The 19,522-nt window shown below is 38.4% G+C and overlaps 1 long non-coding RNA gene across 1 annotated transcript; it reads right to left on the bottom strand.

Annotated features, from left to right (window-relative positions):
- Positions 1 to 5,940: 5,940 nt before the first annotated feature.
- LOC134480399 (uncharacterized) lies at positions 5,941 to 18,537 on the bottom strand. Its single transcript, XR_015629673.1, has 3 exons — positions 18,404 to 18,537; positions 11,741 to 11,812; positions 5,941 to 6,306 (listed from the first exon to the last, which is right to left on the bottom strand). It is a non-coding gene; the product is annotated as an uncharacterized LOC134480399 (long non-coding RNA).
- Between the last annotated feature and the right edge of the window lie 985 nt (positions 18,538 to 19,522).

Here is a 19,522-nt window from a genome sequence, read left to right as displayed (position 1 = left end):
TTTCTCTCCCCAAAGGCTGCTTAAAATGAAGCTCTTCTTTTGCAAAATACCTGAAAGGGTCGCTGATCTTAAATCTCCCATTAATTATGTGCACTCACATGTTCTCACTCACAGCCCCAGCTTTGTAAATTTTAATATGTGGATTTACAGTGCTTTCTTTGCCAAATCAACATTTATATCAAATTATAAAAAAAGTACTATAAAATGCCCAAGTATCTCTGACCCTTATATGTACATGTACACAGGGTGCATGTGTGTGCATGAACACACACACAAACACACACACACAAACACACACACAAACACACACACAAACACACACACAAACACACACACACGCACACACACACATGCATGCACACACGTACATGCACACACATGCACAGATATATACATGCACGCACACACGCACACACACACACACGCACACACACACACATGCACACACACATGTACATGCACACAACTGTAATTTAAAAGCTAACAGTTCCTTGGAACTCTCCCTATTCCCAGGAAATAGTGTAATACTTACACAGGCCTAATGTCACATTCTCACACCTTTACCTAACAGCAGTTTCAGATCATGTAGATCTGTACGGGGAACTCTGAAGAGATGCTAAAGAAATAGTCCTGTGATTAATAGCAGGCACTAGAAGACCTGGTTCAGTTCCTAGTAACCATGCAGATGCTTCACAGCCTATATTTCTAGCTCCAAAATATCTACTGCTCTCTTCTGACCTTGGCAGGTAGCTGCAATAGTGTGCACATGCTTCATACAAGCACACAGGGTACAGATAATTAATAATTAAAAATAAAAACTATCTCCGAAGTAAGTAGAATTATATTTATAACAAATAGGAAAAAATGAGATGAATGGACTTAATCTAAATGGAATGAAAAAATGTATTTTATACATAAAAATTTCTGTTTATTATATAAAAGGTAATCCCGTTTATCATTCTAACTGCATACTTAGCATACTTAGAAAATTACATCGTGTAAAAGGATGATTTGGAAATAAATAAATTTACCATATGCCTTCAAAAAGTAATTAACACACAAAGGTAACTGTTTCAATTTGGAAATTTGATTTAAATAATCAAGAGCATTCCTAACAATAGTGCGAAATATATTTCAAATCATGATTTTTAGGTTTTTATTGAAGTTAATTTTTATACAGTATATTCTGATTGTGATTCCCCCTCTCTTTGGTCCTTCTATGTCCTCCAAATTTTCCACACAATGTACTCCACACCTTTGCTGTCTTTAGAAAACAAACAAGCAAATAAAAATAGAAATAAAAAAAGAGTAAAAAAGAAAACAAAGAAAAAAGCACAAGAAACACACACATGCATGCACATACAAGCATGAACACTCAAATGTGTGTACACACACACACACACACACACACACACACACACACACAAAACCCATCAAAACACAAAATCAGAAACCATAATACACAAAGAGAAGACCAGTGATAGTTTTAAAAATACCCAAAGAAGGAAACAAGAGACAAATAATCCTCAAAGAAGTCATTGGATTTTTTTCCTGTTGGCCATTTACTGCTGGGCATGAGACCTCCCCTTAACTATGGGTTGTACTCACAGTGAAGCTCCACTGGAGAAAGCCAATTTTTCTTGTGCAAGTGTTTGCCAGTTGGAGACATCTGCTTAGTTAGGGATGGGAGCTGTGTTCACTTTATCCCCTCAGCACTGAGACTCCTAACCTGGAACGGTGAAGGTCTTGTGCCTGCTACAAGTCTCTAAGAACTTCTATGTGTATTATATCTTACTTTTTTCAGAGGTCCAGCAGGTACTGTTTTCATGCTGTCATCTGTCCCATTGGCTCTTACAGTCTCTCTGCCTCCACTTCCCCACAGTTTCATGAACTCTGAAATGAGGGACTAGATGAAGACATCCCATTTATGACTAAGTGTTCCAAGATCTCACTCTCTCAACATTGTAAATGGTTTTTAATGTTCCCATCACAAGGGAGAGATAAACATTTGAGGTGACAACGGTTGTGCTAGGCTAGCATAATACATTATGCAAATCATTCTCATAGTGATGTGTCACTATGAAAGAGTAAGTATGTTAAATAAAACTTAAATTTAAAAAAAAAGCAAGAGCACTCATTTTCTATATAGACATTTACTTTAAATAGTTAAAAATTACATAAATGCCAGGAAATCGAGTGAAAAATTGACACCCAAGCAATGTGTCACTCAGAGAACAGTGTTTACCTCTGACCTGTTGTAGCCCAGAGGAGAAGAGTCACTACACCTTATAAACACTGATGATTCATCATTCCTTCTCTACAAAGTTGTCAAAGACCTCACACAACGTAATGAGCTGGTTCTTTACTTTTTGTGAGCCTCGATGTGAACTCTATGTCCTACTTTGTCCCGATACTGACCATTACCTCTAATGTCACTATGCTTCATTAAAGATTGTGACCAGAGATGAAATGGGAAAGAGGCACTGTGTTCACAGTATTCGCCTTACCTTAAGGAAGGAAAGGCTATGGCTGCTATTTTCATTCTTGGCACAAAAACACCTGACAAAATCAGCCAAGGGAAGGAATGGGTTATTTTGGATCATGGTTTGCTCTCTGCAGAAATGGAATTCATAAAAATAACATAAATGGTTGGTCACTTTGTGACCATACTGAGGAAACAGAAAGAGATAGAGGCTAGTGTTCAGTTCAAATCCTCCACCCCAGACCATAGAATGGGACTGTCCACATTGAAGGTAGTTCTTCACATCAATGAATCTGATCTGGGCCATCCTTCAGATGCTCGTCTCCAAGGTGATTGCAGCTCCTCTCAAGTTGACAATCAATAGCAACTATTACAATTGTATCCACTGAGAGAACCTCTTGCCAAGCATACCCACCCACCCAACTCTCTTCTGTGTCCCATATTCCCCTTCCCAGGCGTCCTGAGAGTCAGCTCACCAGCCTACATTATATATCTTGTATTATTCATCCTTCTCCCCTAGAGGCTTGGGCTGTCTCTAGCTTGTGTCCCTCTCCTTTATTCCTTTTCCTGTACACATTTTAACTATTCACTTTTGTGTCTTTCAGTATGAGACTATACATTATTTTGTTTTGACAGTTTTCATTGTTTTAATTTTATCAGATATGTTTATAAAATATTTTATTAAATCTGATAAATTTATCCCCATTCTTCTCCCATCTCCCAAGTCCACCCTTTCTTCTCTGCCCCTCATCTTCAGTTTGTTTGATATATTTTTAAAACATAATCCATCTAGTCCAATTTGTGTTGATCATATACACCTGAGTCATGGGCCTTCCATTAGACAGTGGTCAAACTAAAGGGGGCTATATCTGTAAAGAATAAACTATCACTCACAAAAGTATTCAACTGTAAATGGCTCCTCAGATAGAGGTGGGGCTCATGAACCCCTTTCTCCACCATTAAAAGCATTACTAGGCAAAGACGCTCATGAACTCTTTGTCCTACATTTTCTCACTAATTTTGAAAAAAAATTCTCCTTTCTTAAGTTACAGTGTACACTTTGGAGAGTAAAGCTGGGCCTATGGCAATTAACTAATTAATAATGATATGGACAATCAGAAGCAAATATTTTCTGCTTGCGTGATTATTGAGCTGTTATTCTTTGATGATGAAAGTGCATCTATCAATGTAGAAACAAGCCGAAGTCTTTTTCTGTTTTTATGGCAAGTGGAGTTTCTTTTATTTTTATTTTACATTTTATTTATTTATTTTGTCTCAGGGCTGTGCGTATAGGTGTCACAACATCCACCAGAAGGTCAGAGGAGACAGCTCTTGGGACTCAGTTCACCCCTTCTACCATATGGGTTCAGGAGGCGCCTGAAGGTCAGGAGGCACGTTTACCCACTAAGCCATCTCGGCAGCCCCTGATCAACGTGTAATACCGATAGTGACTCCTGGGGAAGTTTCTGTGCAAAACCTAGTGGAACATTGACCAAATGGGTCTAGACTCAAACAGGGAGCCCACCTCAACTCTAAAGGACACGGGTGTGCTGGGTGTTCCTCTCAAGGTCTTCCTCTGTCTGAGGTTGAGCTCGGACCACCTGCCATTTGTTCCCTTTTTTTCTGTTTACTAAGACCTTCCCTGGCTACCCGAGGTCCTCGTCCTTGCCCTCCGCTGACACTCACTGTCCCCTCCCCTAGTATTGCTCCCTCTTGTTCCTTGTCTGTGATTTTGTTTACTTTCTGGCTCTTCGGCTCTATTCCCCACACTCCCAACCCCAGTCTGTATACTCAGAGGTAACTTTGAGGACCAGAAGGACAGTGATTTTTGTCTCTTTCATTCCCAGTCAAAAGCCACTGCGCCTGACACACAGTTGGTGTTCAGTCTTTAATGGATGAAAAGCATTGCTTATAACCGGCAAGTGGAGTTTCTTATTCTATCCTATTTTTGGTTTAATTTGTTTTGCTTTTGCCATTTCTTTGTCTATCTGTCTGCAATGGTGGCCATGTGTTTGATGCATTTAATGTATTTTACACACATTTTAACTTCATCCTTAGTATTATATCCATCTAGTGCTAGTCCTACGATATACTTGTTTAGCATGGTGGTCTTGTCTGTTGCTTCTGATTTAGTATTCATTTTCTACTGCTAGTGTAACAAACTATAATACACAGTACAGCGGTTCAAGACAACAGAAATTTAAAATTTCATAGCTTGAGTCAGAATTACGAAATGACTCTAAAAAATTGCCTAAAATAAAGATCAAAATTTTACCAGTATATTTTTTAATGTTTGTTAGGGGGGTTGTGCATGCATGTATGCATGCACGGGAGTGCTTCTGAGATCAAAAACACATATAGATTCTTAGGATTGACCATGATGCTAACTGTAGATTATAGCTGATAAATCAGGCATCAAGACAAACTAATTGACATTTGCTCCGTGATTGTACCAGTGGGGATATCTCATTTGGCCAGCCTTGCCTACAAAGATGTGCAAGAAGAAAGTTGGATCAGAGACTCAGGCAACTTTCAACCAATGACTGCCTCAACTCAAGACTTATCCCATGTAAGGTAGCAAACCCAACACTATCCATGATACCCTGCTATGCTTGAAGACATGAACCTAGCATAGCTGTCTGCTGACAGGTTTCACCTAGCAGTGGATGAAGGCAGATGTAGAGACCCACAGACAACCATCAGGCCAAGCTTGGAGAGTCATGGGGAAGAGTGGGAGACAGAAGTGAACAAGCTGGAGGGATCGAAGACACCACAAGAAGACCCACAGAGTCAACTAACCTGGGACTATGGAGGCTCATAGAGCCTGGACCACCAACCAGAGGGCATGAAGAGAGAGATAGAACTAGACACCATATACACTTATAGCAATGTGCATCTTAGTCTTCAAATAAATCAATTACAAGTGGAATGGGAGCTATCTTGGTGTCTGTTCCCTGCAACTGGATCCCCTTCCCCCTGTAAAGATTGCTTTGGTGGCAGGAGAGGATATGTCTAGTCTTGTCAGTACTAGATCTCCCAGGATATAATGGGAGAAGGGATTTGTAAGGGTAAGTCTGAGAAGGCAGGAGGGAGGGGGCTGTGATTGAGATGTAAAGAGACTGAAAACATAAATTATTTTAAAAAAGAAAAAGAAGTTTCTTCTAGTCTAGAATAGAATAGAATTTGGAAGGATCTTAGACTGGTAAATTGCTAAACAATTGTCCTCAGTCCTAAATGGTTTCTTAAACCTTTGAGGAACACAGAACTATTCATTCAATAACATATTTAATGTTAACAAAATTGTGAAAAGTAATGTTTTAATTCACCACATAAAAAAGGTTTTTAAACCTTTTTATGACTTAAAGATAAATGTATGTTTCCACCTTAATTATATGAAATTAAATTAAAGCACTAGAGTTGTGGATGGGTCACGCACAAGTAAGCAAAAGAAGACAATTGACTTTTTGATATAAGATATAATTATCCCTCTAAGAATAGGTCAAAACATTGTACCCAGATTTCTGTTTATAAGACAAAGCCAAAAGAGTTCACAGCTCTTTCTTCTACCGTTCCCTTCTCTCAGATATTGTAGCACATTGGCTCACACATGATGACATTTTACTCATCCCAGGAAGGCTATACATCAGCCTGGAAGATCAGGGAAGGCAGGAGGCACGCTGTGAGTGATGCGGAGACCAGATGGGGAAAAGGAAACAGTCAGCGGTCCGTGACACTCTTCTAGAAGACACCACGATAATGTGGTCAGAGGCTGCACATTCTATGATCCGTTCCTTGGGAGTATCTCTGGATAATGTAAACTTTCTCTGTGTGGAAAATGAAAATATAGAAGGGTGTCGTTTAATGCAACGCCTTTGTTGAAATAAAATAAATCCAATAAAAATAAAATTGAAGGGAGCTTCCTGTTTTATTTTGAGGCAGTGATGAGAAAAGTTGAGCTCTCTCTTTCATCCTCCTATTGACTATTAGTGCAATAAAAGATTGGACATGACTAGCTATTAAATATATTTGTCACATTGAATCACTTAGAAAAATTTATTTCAACCTATCCTCATGCCCAGCATGGAGGAAGATATATCTATATAAACTCAATTTTTAATTCTCCTACAAGGATAGACCTATTAGCATTTTATAAAATTTCCCCAGTGTTTTAAAACCTTGGTGTTTATTTTCCTTTGTATCAGGTAGGTTCTCAGGAGAAATTGCATCTTAAGAGTCATAATAAACACATTATTTATACTTCCTTGCCTTGTGGTTTGTGGTTTCTGTTTTGTCACAATTACTAAAACATTGGGTTTGATTGCAGTGAATTACCGTTTGTTTGGTTTTGTCATGTATTTTATCCATTTAGAAAGCCTAATTAATGTCACCAAATTCTCTCTAAGAAACCCTGTTGATCAGAATGTTTTTATTTCTTTCCTTCCCTGGAGGAAGCTCCTGGGGCAAGGTTTTCTCTGCAAGTCTGGAGTTCCATGAATCATTCTCTATGTTGCAAGGTGATTGAAAAGGTGCATGGGGCAATATTAAAGGCATATTCATTTATTTCATAAGGTGAATGTAATTTTGTAAGGCACTCTGACTTGTACATACTTTGTATTTTATTTGTTTCCCAGAAGCCTAATACGCACAAATATGTTTATGACTCATTAAAACAACCAATATCCAGAATCCAAATTAAAGGGTTGCCTTTCAAGGCAAGCAAGTCTCATATGATACATACTGGAAACTGGACTAATGAATTTGAATGCTTTCTCCCACACTCACACAGGTGTGTCTCTTGCTGATCTCCTGACAAGTGTGCCACTCCCCATTCTTGAAGTTTATGACTCCCAAGAGACTGAATCTGTTGGCAAACTGTAGAGGACCCAACTTGCCCAGCAAGTAACCAGCTGAGCATGTGACCTCATTAAAAATGCAAAGATTAATTTCATTTTTATGACGGTACAGTGTGCACAAACTCAGGACAAATCTAGAGATCTGACACTAGATTGAGGGGAGATTTCATTTCCACACCGAGTCGTCCTTGTGTAGCATAATTAGAACACTTTTTGGAAGCAGAAAGTTTTCTAGAAATGAGTGTGGGAGAAAAGTAGGTCGTGGTGACAAAATAAGATGCTGCACAATAGCAGGACTCATGATGGCACCGTGGATGTGGAGAAGACTGCAACAGTAATGGCGAAAGCAAGCACAAAGCCAACACTAACCGAATGCTACTGTCTATGCACGACAAGAGAGTAACCTAAAATTAATGCCTTTGCAACCATCATTTGTCTCTTACGAAATGATGGTAAGGTCACAGGAAGACACAAACGTCCTGAAGACTAATTTTTTGAATTATATTTATTTCCTGCTTTTTTGCCTTAAAGGGAAACACTTGTAAAGGTGTGTTTTGTTTTGTTTTGTTCTGTTTTTATGTCTATGAAAAGTTAGATTTCAAAAATACATGTTCCCAATTCAAGCCCCCTTTGACCAAAATAGAATTGAAAACAATTACGCACACTAATGTTCAAATTTCCTGGCTATAAAATAGCTGGAATGGAAATTTTGGCCCAGCAAGCACATTTTCAGGCATAAATAAGTGTGTCGTTCTTCCTAGTGATGGCTGACACTCTGGTGAGCCACAATTGCATGCCAGGGGAGGTGCAGCTCTGACAATCTGCTCATTTCAGTACTCTCCAGAATCAATGGGGTGAAGGCATGCATATGGTCCTTGTCACTGAACATGAAAATGACAGAAGTCAGCACACTGGCGAAGTTACCAGCCATTCATTTTCCCTGTAGAAGCGTATTGTGTTAGGCTTTTGTGCCCAGATTTGTCTCTCGGCTGATTTTGTTTTTCTAATCTATTTTTTAACTCAGAGAAGCAGCTCGAATTTCTCTAAAATGAACAGATAAATTTACCTGATCAATATGTGGGCTTGATTTTGATAGATTAGGTATCATAGCCCAGGACTTCTTAAGAATCGAAAGGTTTGCTGGTTAGGATTAGAATGTAAAATTTGTGTCTTCTATGACTGTAATGCTAGAAACATAGTCCTGAATTCTCAAGGGAAATGAAGACTTTCAAACATATTCAAAACAGACAATGGAATTAAAAATAGATGCACAATGAACTTTCTGGACTATATACAAATGTCAAAGTAAGGTGGGGATCTGAAGAGACTGAGGGTTCTAGCCAGGGAGGGAGGGGGCCTGGAGGTCAGAATCAGAAGTTAAAATGACTATATAATCATAGAAAACTATCAAGCAAAATTAATATTTTAAAATGTATGTGTTCGCTGGGCATGGTGGGTTTTTACCTTTAATTCCAGGACTTGGAAGGTAGAGGAACATAGATTTCTGTAAGTTCAAAGCTACCTTGATAGTAGCTTTATATAGTGAGTCCAAGGCTAGCTATGGCTACATGATGATACCCTGTCTTATATATATATGTATATATATATACATATATATACATATATATATATATATCTTCCTACAGTTGAATAAAATATGTGCTTTTCATCATATTCCAAAAGAACTATATGTTTCTTAAAGCATCCTGGGAGGGAACAATCTCACACGTTCACCTATAGGGCGGTACCAGTATTATATAAAGAAAGGGACAAGATAAGTTTAAAAACATTTCAAAATAATAAAGTTGCTGCTGATTGTCTTTCATCTGAGTCATCATGCATGATACCTAGCAGGATTCTCTCTCAGTCCCTACAAGGTAGCATCATATCACCTATATTTTACGGTTGGATAAACGGGAACTCAATGAAGTTTAAAATCACACGTTGTTAGAGCTGGGAGAATAGCCCAGAAGATCAGCTTCCCAGTTAGTGGCCAATATCATTAGTGTTGCTCTAAATACACTGCTATCCTTGGCTTCAGTGAACCGTGACCCTAGACAGTGGGAGGAAAGAAGAGGGAGGGAGACTTGAAGGAAGGGGGATAGAAAAGAAGACAGATGGAGGTTGGTTGTACACTACAATTTTATGTGTGTGTTCAGTGTGGAACAGACAATCATAATTTAACCTGGCATTGCTTATAGAACATGAATTATAAGCATCACAAACAATGCACTTCAATACTTCTAACCCTTACATTTTCCTCTTTTCGCCCCCCCCCCAAAAGGGGGAAAACAGCATTAGTTTTATCATCTTAAAACTTGAACAAGTTGTTATTCAGACTCACTTTACATATACATGATGAGATATTTTATAATTCCTACCACATAGAACTGTTAGAGCAGTTTAAAGAAAAGTCTCATGCAAAGGATGTCAGCTTTGCCACTGTCTAGTCCTGATAAACAACACTTACTAAAAAACTTTCCTAACTTTGATGTCATTTGCCCTGGATTTTGGAGACTCTCAGTTCTGAGCTCACCACAAAAGCTTTCAAAGTATGCACTACTTAATCAAAATTAACATTAAAAAAAGAGAGAAATTCCAAATCAAAGTTGAGAACCATTTCTGCTGGGAAGCCTATAGGTCTCTACAAATCTTCATTGGATCCCAGGTAGGATGCTAAACATTAGCATCCACAAAGTGCAGTGCTCTCACTTCCAAAACAGATGAGCACAGCAGCATGCCAGCAGCAACCCAGCAGCTCTCCTCCATGAGATCATTGGGGCTCTGGCTTGCAGACTTTGTGTAAAGATCTACCTTCTTCCTCTCCACTCTCTACTGGTTTAGCCCAGGTAATTTCCAAAATGTCATTCTCAAGATGAATATTTCAAAAGTTATTTTGCACTATGTATTAAGTGCCTAATGCAATGTCTGCTATGGATTTAATAAGCCTCTGTTCATATATTCTATATTTGCCTCATGAACTCTGATCCATCATTTTATTTCTTTATATCATTTGCAAAGACTGAGCTACCTACCAAGAAGTGACTTGTAATCAAAATAGTGTACTAACTATCAGAAAATGGTAAAGATACAGACATGAGTTTGTCCTTCAAACAGCTCATAAGTTAATGGAATAGACACAAAGCTTGGCTAATTTTAAAATGTTAAAGAATAATCATATGAGCATTTAAAGACTCAATAAAAGAATTCATGAACAATACCAGGCTGGTCAGAAGAAGTAATGTTTGAATTTGGACTTTTGAGATAATTTTCTAAATAGAAATTGATGGAAAAGTAACTTCAGACCATGTAGTCAATATAGCCCAATATAAAGAAATTTAGAAGCCAGAAAACTGCAAAGAAATTATCTCATCTGATTAGAAATAGAAACTGAGGCAAGGAATAAGAAGAGCCAAGAAGTTGGATCCTGCCATGGTCTCCTCTAGGCTACTCAACCCTGAGAGGAGGAGAAGCCAATACAAATGCATTCAGGCGTGTTTGCAAACCCACTGTAGTATTCCTTTCCCCTGACAAATGTTGCAATTAGAGGTATCAATCAGATGCTAATGACTCTTCCAATATTCAGAGACTGTGTTTAATACCAATTACAAAAGTAATATACAATGTGTGTTCTTGTATCACAAGTTAAATTATTTGGTTAGATGAAAATTATATTTTATAAATTATCCTTAGAAGGTAAATTAGTCTGTGTAATTGCTACCTTAATGTAAATGTCATATTAGTAAGAGTAAGTTACTTACACGTAGAGAAAAAAAATGAGTGGTAGTTTTTCCCAGTGAGAATTCATAGCACCAAGGCAAACTCCATGACACTCTTGTCCAGAGAGACAAAAGAGCTTACACATAGCATTTAGGAAATATTCAGATCATAGGTGGCTCCTTTATCTTCATGGCTTTTTAAGTCTGGCTTGGAAGATGTGTTCCAGTTGTCAAGGCAATTAGTCAATGATCCATGATTAATCATCAGATTGATTTTGTTGATTTTGTGATACTCCTGCTTACTTCCAAAACGTGTTGAAAAATAGGGCTCTTGGACTCTATCACATAGAAAGACCAAAGGAAGAAGTAGATGTGGGTTGAAGGAAGTCAGCCATGGACGGCTGAGGGGTGGCGTCCGTATGAACACATTAATTCTTATGAGCTGGCTAAGTTGAACTTAGATAACCCATTGGAATAATGAACATGCTTCGTTTCCTGCTGCACGTGTGAAGTCTATGAGCATTCCATCCTAGCTATGAATTCCAAGTCTACTGTGATCATTTTATTTTGGTTTTCTAGGTTGCCTTTGGCCATTTATGAGAATAATTATATTTATTGGTATAATTTTTAATCAGATGGATAAAACAAAGCAATGAGTTAGATAGGCAAGGACTACTTTCTCTTACCTGATTGCTAAGCATGGTCTCTGTGGTAATGACTGTTCATCCCTCATTCGTAACTTCAGATGCTCTTGTGTTCTTGCAAAAAAAAAAAAAAAAAGGCCTGTTACCTGTGCTCATTGTGGCTTGTGGATTTTGGATTTTGAACCGAAGGAGATTCTTTTTCTAACCAAAGGAATATGTTAGTTGATCTATAAGTCAATGAAACAGCACCAGAGATGTAATGAACCTAAAAGCAGATTTAACCAATGACAAAGAACTGGTATAGAAAAAGCTGCATCCCTGTGACCTTTGCTTAAGATGACTCTTCAGTGTTGTTCGAGGTTCTTCTCTGAGCCCACTCAAACCTTATGTCCCAATTACCCATGTAGAAGCTGATTTAATAACATGATTTTTCTTCACTTTTTTCTCTCAATTCAACCCTCACTGATGTCTCTCAATCCCCTCCGACTCTTGCCAGATCATCTGTACTCAAATATTAGTCTTAAGATTTGCTTCTGGAACAATCTAGAACAAGTTTGTCTATCTAAGAAAGTCCTGTCTGCTTTCACTATAAGTGTATCTTTCCAGATTGTGATTCATTCAGAGCTTTCAGGGCCCAGCAATTCACAAGCATCCAATTTACGTCCCTTAGTTCAGATGCATACAGGACTTTAAGCAGACATTGTTTTCAGCACAGCTAGGCAGGTGACTGAGTTTTTGCTATTAGGGCAATCAACACTTAACTGTGGAAAGAAATTGCTGGTCACAGTTACCATTCTGCATCATAAAAAAAATCTAATTAATAATGACTATGATATCTCTGTACAGTTTCTGTTTTATATTACATTTGTAATGTGAATCTACATGACCACATTAGTTACTTTTCTCATTGATGGGAAAACAAAATACCTGAAAAAAGTAAATGGAGAAGGGGAGAGTGTCTTTGGTTCACAGTTATAATGTATAGTACATCACCAAAGTCAGAGAGGGAAGGATAGAGTTCATGACAATATGAGGAAGATAGATATGGAGTTCCTCATGTCTGGGAAAACTGGGAAGCAAATAACAAGGATTCTTGTGCTCATCATGTCTTTTATACTTAATTTTTATTCAGTTCTAGACCTCAGACCATGTGATTACCCACCCCTCCCCCTCCATTCTGGGTCAGTCTTCCCTCTTCTGCTTTTCCTTTATAGAAACATCCTCACAGATATGAAGAGAGGCTCAACTCCTTAGGTTATTTTAAATCAAGTCTAGTTAACAATGAAAATTATTCAGCACAATGAACTTGCCACTGAAGCAGCTATTCTGATTTTGCAAACTCTTACACAAATATCTTACATCCTGGTAGTACACATTTAGCAGAAGTTTATTATCAGTAAGCGCGGAATGCAAAATAATGCATAAGAATTTAAAATTAAAAATTATAATGCATTACAAGTAGAAGGAGAAGTCAGAGTTATGGATAAACATATTAGAAAACATGACTGGAAGCCTGTGAAATACTATTCCTCAGATAATCCGATACAGCACCTAGATGTAGGAATCAAGTGTAGGAATTAAGTGATGTTGCAAACGCTACCAAGGGAAACATTAGGGAAACCAGAAATTAAAGAATATGGCATGACATGACATGAAAAAACATACACATATATACATACAACTAAGTCTTGACCTGGAGTTTTCGTAGAGTTTTGATTTCTCTTGTAGCTAAACATGAATTTAAAGTAGACCTTTCCTACCAGAATATCTCAAAATAAACTATTGTGGGAGAGGATTAAAACAATACACTGTGTAGCTATTTATTTAAGATGTGCAACATTTATATCCTCCAGCAGTGTTTTCTTTCTTGAGTGTATAACTGCATGAGTATATTTTTCCAACAAATTTTCCTTGAAGAACAGGTAGGAAGTGTTCTTATCAACAGTATTAACTGTCAATTATAAAATCCTCACTGTGTGGTGTCTCAGGTATTTGTAGATGCTATTATGAGTTCTTGCATCTTTGTCTGTCTATAATCCTTATGCTCTTCCGTGACATTAAACAAAATGTCCTAACACAACAAATATCTATGATAAAGCCAGATCTAATATACATTTTCACTTAGTGATTCTAGGATAAAGAGTACAACCTCCCCCAGAAATTAACTTTGGATTGTGTATACTTGACTCAAATGGTAACTATAACACGATCCCAGATGCAACAAGAGGAAAACGGGATTCAAACCACACAGAGTTCTGTGGTGGTACCTCTTTCAATGAAGAATTATCATTACTCTTTAAAAATCACTGACAAGCAATCTTTGGCTCATTTTTTCCTTTGAGTGACTCTTTTTCTCTGTGGAATCCTTTTAGAAAACTACATCCACCCCCAGTTAGCAAGATAAGATGACATTATTCTAAAAAGAAGCAAAATGAACAAAAAAATTGTTTAGGGAAGAAAACAAATGAAAAGAGATTAGAGTCTTTTGGATTTGGGCTTCTTACTTTGAGCACCATGATCCTCTTCAGAGTAAAGGTGTCCTTAGTCATGTGACTCAAGTGCCTTTTTCCTCATGCCCCTATGAGTCAACTTCTAACGCAAGATGGTAAACACAGTGTGTCTTCCCCTTGACTCTCCTCACATGGAGAACAAATTAAGATGGTTCTCTGTGCATCACCATTTATTATGGAGATGATAAACACTCAACATGTGTTCTACATACCTTACAAAATAAATCACTTGCAAGTGAGAGCTTACGCAGCTCTGTGTCATCTGGCAACTGAGCTGTCTGTAGTACTGAAGACTAGAAATAACACTAAACACACACAGTGGTCTAAGAGGCTGGTTGGGCCATGCACAAACAATGGCAGATAGGCAGTAAATAAATTAGTCAACAGACTAAAAGAAATCTTAGAACATCTTCACATTTCCACTGTCCTGTGTAGCTAAGGCAGTGGGTTTTAAATCAAACCTATGTGTGGTCCACTCATCCATGACCTTATAAGGTGCTTACGAAACAATTAACCCATGAGTCTTTAGCCTTGTGAGGGAAAGCCTATCTATTTACCCCCAGTTTTAATACAGAGCAGTAATATTGACATGGCCTGCAGTGAGTAAGTCATGGTAAGCTCACAGCAGAATCAGAAGCAGAAACTCGCAAGGTATCTCCTGGGCTCTGAAAGGGAAAAGGTAGCTTGAATGCTCTAACATATAACAAGGACACATGCTCCACTATGTTCATAGCAGCATTATTTATAACAGCCAGGAAAGAATCCAGATGTCCTTCAATAGAGGAATAGATAGAGAAAATGTGGTACATATACACAATTGAGTACTACTCAGCTATTGAAAACAATGACTTCATGAAATTCTTAGGCAAATGGATGGAGCCAGAAAATATCATCCTGAGTGAGGCAACCCAGTCACAAAACAACACACATGGTATGCACTCACTTATAAGTGGATATTAGCCCAAAAAGCTTGGAATAACTAAGAAACAGTTCACAGACCATATGAAGTGCAAGAAGAAGGAAGACCAAAATGTGGATCCTTCAGTCCTTCTTAGAAGGGGAAACAAAATACTCATGGAAGTAAATATAGGGGCAAAGTATGGAGCAGATCATCCAGAGACTGCCCTACCTGGGGATCCATCCCATACGCAGCCGTTATTGCTGATGCCAAGAAGTACTTGCTGACAGCCTGACAGCTGTCTCCTGAGAGGCTCTGCCAGAGCCTTACTGACCCAGATGCTTGAAACAACCATCGAACTGAGGACTGGGACCCCAATGGAGGAGTTAGAGAAAGGACTGGAGGAGCCGAAGCGGTTTGCAACACCATAGGAAGAACAACATTATTAGCCGACCAGACCCCTCACCCCAGAACTCCCGGGGATGAACCTGCCAACCAAAGAGTACACATGGAGGGACCTATAGCTCCATCCGCATATGTAGCAGAGGATGGCATTGTCTGGCATCAATAGGAGAGAAGCCCTTGGTCCTGTGAAGGCTCTTTCCCCAGTGTAGGGGAATGCCAAGGTGTTGAGGTAGGGGTGGGTGGGAGTGGGAGCATCTTCATAGAAGCCGGGGGAGGGGGATGGGAGAGTAGGGAAAGGGAATAACATTTCAAATGTAAATACATAAAATGTCCAATAAAAATTTTAAAAATTTTTTTTAAAAAAAGAAAGAAAGCACATTTTCTAAGTCAGGTGAAGTTGCCAATCAATGCATATGCTCTATTGCACCCTCTGCAGGTTGATGGAAGGAACAGCATCTGTCCCTTGTCTAGGTTTTATTGCAATAAACGAATGTGTCACTCTAGCATCTTTGGAACCCAAAGGACCAAGTCTAAGCCTGGCATTGGATAACATAACAAAACCAGACGTCATTCTTTTTCTCTCTTCAAGCCCCTGATCAGGAGATGAGGAACAGAGAGTAATCAGTTAAGTAGTCTTATTGATAAGATTAAAGATTAGATGTGCTATGTACATCATGCAGGGGCAACTAGAGTACCAACATTACTGTGGTGGTTGGATATGGAGCAGAGAGATAAATGAAGATGCAGTAAAATCATTTGAAAATTATGTCAGATTAAATAACAAGAGAAAGTAGGTAGATTCTAGGCATATTTAAGACTTAGTGGCCAATGGAAAATTGAATCAATAAGGGAAAAGGGACTTGATGGAAACATTCAAGCTTCTTACTTGCATGGGTAGTCAATCATTCCTTTAAAAGAAGCAGGATATGGGTAGGAAAAGCTATTATGAGATGAAAACTGAGTTCAGTTGAAGATTGGGAACTAAAACCATGTAAGTGAACAAAAATGCTAAGTATAGTATGCACATTATAAACAGAGATGGTTCTGGTGCGATAACCTTTATAAAAATAACAAATGAATAAAATAGGGGGTCTACAAATAGAAAAGGGAAGGAAATGTATAAGTAACACATTATAATATTCATAGTTCAACATTTCTGGAAGGAAAGAGTTTCAAAGAACTGTGTTTAACAGAGAGATGCATATTAGAAAAATGTTATTAGTCAGGGCTCTCTTAGATGGGCAGAACTTATAGAATGACTATACACACATGCACACACACACACACCCACACTCACACACACCCGCACATGCATACACACACACACACACACAGAGAGAGAAAGAGAGAGAGAGAGAGAGAGGGGGGGGGGTAATTTATTAGAATGGCTTACAGGCTGTGGTCCGATTAGCACAAGAATAGCTACCTCCCAATGAAAGTTCCAAAAGTTCAGAAGTTGTTCAGTCCACAGTGCTCAATGTCTTAGCTTGTCTCCAGTATACCCCAGAGTCCCAAAAAGGTAGGCTCTGATGCCAGTGAAGGAATGGACTTGCTAGCAATACAAGAACAAGCAGAGAGAGGAAAGAGAGAGGAGGGAGAGAGGGGAGGGAAAAGGGGAGGGAGAGAGAGGAGACATGGGAGAGAGAGGGGAGAGATCTTTCTAGATCTCACTTCATTCTTATATTGATGACAAGGGGCAAAAATCTCTCCAAAATCCCTGAGATAAATCAATACTTTCATTTGTGCAGTTGCTCAATGGTCTCATCTCCCAATTTAACAACATTATGAAGTTAAAAATTCAACATATAAACATAAAGGATGAGGAACACAAACGTGCTGTTGAGCAGGAGCAATTTTAGAAGGGCTGCAGGCTATCAAGTGTACATTTTTTTCTTCCCAATGCTGTGATTAAAAAAACAACAACAACAACAAAAAAACCTTCCCCTGATGAAAGCAATTTAAGGAAGAATGGGTTTCACTATGGTTCAAAGTTTAAAGCTACAATCCACTCTGGCAAGGAAGTAAAAATAGTGGAAACTAGAAAGCAGTGGTCACATCCCATTCATAGTCAGTAAACAGAAGAAGCTACTGCTCAGCTCCATTTATACATTTACACAGTTCAAGGTACCAGCTTAGGGAATGGTGCCTCCCACAGTGGATGAGCCTTCTTCCCACCTCAACTAATGCCATCAAACAATCCCTCATAGGCATTTCTAGTTGTCCATGTCTTAGATTACTCCAGGTACTCTCAAGTTAAAAATCAACAATAGCCTTTCACAAATGGCTATACCTGATGTTTGTAATATAGAAAATAATGGCAATTTTCTGGATATTTTTGTTTCGATGGTTAGTTATTAATTCCTGAGAGTAAACAAGGAGAGAGTGTCACAGAAGTATGTTTTGAAGTTATCGCTGTTCATGTTTCATATTCATAAATACTGAATTTTTGTAAATAAAGGATAGCAGTTAATCCAGGTCTCCACATATTGAAGTAGGTGGATGGAATAAATATAAATTTAATAAATATACCCTTGGAAGAAAAACAGAGAAAGTAATACCAGAATCTCAAGGAAGAAAGTTCTGCCCATTCCCTCAGACTTAGAGTTTAATGAAATAAAATCAGCAGGAACATATTTCTCACAGTATCACACTAGAGGTTGCACTGGTGAGGGATATTCAATAATGAACCATTTAAAACGTTATATGAAATATTAATTTTCTTGTCCTATAAAACAAGTTGAAAATGTAAAATTTAAAGCTTCGACAGGAAAATAAAAAAGGCTTTTCTTAAAATTTTGTCCTGTAGATGCCCTCAGGAGAAGCTTTATCATTTGAAGGTTGCTAAGGAGTTGCTATGGGGTGATACACATAGAAACCCAAGGTTTACTTTACCTGTGATGGGCCCTGAGGAGAGGAAAGCTGTATTTTTCTTCAGTAATCTCTGAGCCTTCACTCTTGCTTACATTTCAGGGTCTAGAGCGACAAAGTGGCCGACAAACAGCTGTCACATGGAGTAGACTCTCCACGAGCATCCCTTGTTTTGAAGGATTTATATTAGATTTTACTAATTATCAATTAACCAGCTTTAATTTTGATTTGATTATGGCGCAGCTAGCTTGGTTGTGATTAATCTCCTCCCATTCCTTGCCTATGGGTAAAATGGCATGAAAATTCTGATCAGGGAAGGAGAAAGAAGACAGCTGCTAGCAGAAAACTTTAAAGTCTCCCTCCAATGAGAGCCTGAAGCCCATTATCTTGTTATGTCTAGCCAGCAAGCTGTCCTTGCTGGAGAGCTTTGTAAGCTATTTTCGAGTGTCTATTATAAAGACATGATAAAGGCAATTCTCAGTGTACACTGTGCAAAGAGTATGAAAATATCCTTCTCTTCTTTTTAACTTCATCTCTGTGTCCTCGACACTGTCTTCTTGCTAACTCTTGGACTTAAGTAAACTTCACACTCGTTGAGGTCCCTTGAAGGCACCACCCTTTCTATGTCACTAGTTGTTCAGTGTCTTTTTATTAACACTGGTATCTAAACTGAATATTTTCTCTCTCAAAGCCAGAGACCTCTAAGGTGTTAATTTGTAAATGGGATCACGGTAGAGGTCTAGACAAACACGGGATTTGGCCAGACCTCCAGACACTCTGTAGCCTCTTATCACTAAGAAGTGAAAAGCTCTGTTCTTGCAGCCAGACATGGACCCCACTGCTTCTATTTATGCTTTCACATCCCTTTCTGGTAACCCCAAAGACCAGCATCCAAGGGAACACTGCTATCTTCCCCCTTCTTTCCTCAAGATCCTCACAAGATATCATCCCTCTCAATGAGCGACTGGAGAAAGCATTTATACTAAAGGACTGTATTACAGAACACTGCAAAGAGCTACATCAATCAGCACCTCAATGAGGCTTTCTGTTGCAAAATTATCCTAGGTTTCACTTAGATCTTTAGGAATCATTAATACTTAAGCAATGCTATCAAACAGTTGAGAAAATATGAGAAAGATGTAT

Source organism: Rattus norvegicus, chromosome 9 (assembly GCF_021556685.1).
Source record: "Rattus norvegicus strain SHRSP/BbbUtx chromosome 9, alternate assembly SHRSP_T2T, whole genome shotgun sequence".
Classification (NCBI taxonomy): domain Eukaryota; kingdom Metazoa; phylum Chordata; class Mammalia; order Rodentia; family Muridae; genus Rattus; species Rattus norvegicus.
Note: the sequence above shows the minus strand (reverse complement) of the source record. Positions and strands in the feature narration are given on the sequence as shown.